This window comes from Montipora capricornis, chromosome 10, assembly GCF_036669925.1.
Source record: "Montipora capricornis isolate CH-2021 chromosome 10, ASM3666992v2, whole genome shotgun sequence".
Taxonomy (NCBI): domain Eukaryota; kingdom Metazoa; phylum Cnidaria; class Anthozoa; order Scleractinia; family Acroporidae; genus Montipora; species Montipora capricornis.
The window spans coordinates 28,127,731-28,130,230 of NC_090892.1; positions in this window are offsets into that span (position 1 = coordinate 28,127,731).

The window sequence follows — 2,500 nt, forward strand, 5'->3', positions numbered from 1 at the left end:
TGACTAATTAACTGATTACCTATCGATTACCTTAGAATACTCATGGATTAGTTATGTCTGGAGTTATAGATGTGCTGTATGTATTCGTATTTATTGAATAAGACGCCGTAGATGCAGCTTTAATTCGAATAGTATACTCAAACTCAAAAAGCGAAAACAGTATTAATCTAGTTTCAACAAGCCTGGTAAAATATATATATATTAACAGTCCAGCAGGCTCCGACACCAGTATGGTATCCGGTTGGATCCAGGGTTCTGGGTCACACAAGCAAGTTAGCGGACAAAATTCCCGAAATTCGGGCACGAAATACGGACATTGAACTCCGGCAATGTTCAATTTTCTTTCTCTTTCAAGCCCTCGCAAATAGCTGATGAGACCCGCTAATTAAAACTTTAAAGAAGCAAGTAATTTTTCTGTCATATTTTCTCACACCAAAGAGTTTCCGGTTTCCACTACCCGCGATTGCAACTTCCATATTAAAATTGTTCTACATCTTCATTATAGCTTTGGAAAAGTCATCACTGTGTGTATTCGTTTTTGGTCATAATTCAAAATTCTGGTCTTGAGGTCAGGTCAGGTCAGGTTGGGAGGCCAGAAAAATCAATCATGTGTGATATTTTTATATCAGGCGAAGAGCCATATCATGGATGTACTGATATTAAACCGCTATTATTATTATGATTAGTAGTATATGTCTCTTCTTCGATGCATCTGCCAAAGGGCATGAAAAACTATCCTTAAATGACTACTTAGGAGAAAGGTCCTAACTACATAAAAGACCCCAGAACAATTCTCTTGACCTGGAGATGGGAGAGCGTCGCATACACCGGTGACATTCGAAAAATGTTTAACCAAGTGCTCATCCACCCTGATGACCAGGTGTACCACCTATTTCTATGGAGAAAGGAGGGGCAAGGTCAGCCATCAGTTTACCAGTGGCAACGCCTGAATGTTGGAGACAAGCCAGCACCAGACATAGCCATCAGTTGTGTCGACACACTCACAAAGTTAGCAGAAAAGGAATTTCCAGAAGCGGCAAAAGAAATGAGAGAAATTGTTACGTGGACCATAGACCAGGATCAAAAATTGCGAAGAAGATGCTAAACACGTTACGAAAGAGATTGAAAAGATTCTTGCAAAAGGAAAATTTGAAATCAAGGCATGGAATTCTAATCAAAAATATGTTGACCAAACCAAACCCTGTGGTCTGATGATCAAATCGTTTGGAGTAATAGCTGGATTCTCCCAAATGTCATCTGAACTAGGGTACAAAGGACGGCTGTTAATCATGTAGGTTACTTCAGCAATGCAAGTTCGCCATTGTTCTTCAGTTAGACTTTGTTGTCTGAAACTCACGTCTATTCAAGGTAACCAAGAAAAATGGAAAATTTTATCCCTTGAAATAAATGTAAGATTCCTTGTCATATATTTTCCACTCTTATTCCGTCGCCGGACAACGCAGATAGAGAGATGCTGCTGAGCAGCACATTCGATATGAAATTTTTATTACAGCTCTAAGTCGATCAAAATAAATTGTCTCTTTTTGTGGATTTGGAATTTCCGAGAGGCAAGTGGAAAAATGATGGAAATTCCAGGGGGTGGGGGGAGTAGCGTGAAGCCCTCTAGAACGGAAAATCCAGTAGGGTGGGAGGTCAAACTGGATATTTTCTGAAACCACACAATACAAAGGAATTCCGTCAAATGATAATGTGGAAATGATCACGACATCTTGAAAGAAATGAAGGACATGACACCAGAGAATTGTCTCAGAAAAGAAGAAGATCAACAGAAGAAGATCAGAGACTTTCCTGTACAAATGGGGTCAAGAAAACCTGGACAGAGAGGATGTTGTTGCACTGACTGTGCAAATAGACGACCAAGGGATCCTGCATGCCCATGGACGATTAAAGAAAATTTGCACATTGCCAGCCAAAGTGCGGAACCTGATCATCTTGCCTTACAACGACAGGATTGTACTCCTCAAACATCTGCATGAGTCAAGGAAAAATTTGGGATTATTGGCATGCGGAGCACTGCAAAACACCTTACAAGAAATTGCATCATTATTCACAAGTTGATGGGCCAGCTCCCAAATACACGCGCAGAAATTGAGAAACCAGCTATCGCCTGCACAACAGTGATGGACATGTTCAGACCAATACAGATCTGACTGAGTTGCAAGACATTGAAAGAAGCACAGATTATCATTTTTGCATGTATGACCTCAAGGGCTATTCACTTAGAGCTGGTCACTCAGCATGCATGCACAAGAGGTCATCCTGCTGGGTGTTGGTTGACCATGGAAACAAATTTGTTGGAGCTCAAGAGTACTTAAAAGAAAATTTGCAAACAAGAGATAATTACCAGAATCCAGAATACAGTAGCTGAAGAGTTCAACTGCCAGTTTCGTTGGGAATGGAATATCCCCAAAGCAAGCCACATGAATGGTGTCATTGAAACCTTAATAAAGTCAGTCCGCCAAGCAATAGACGCGAGTTT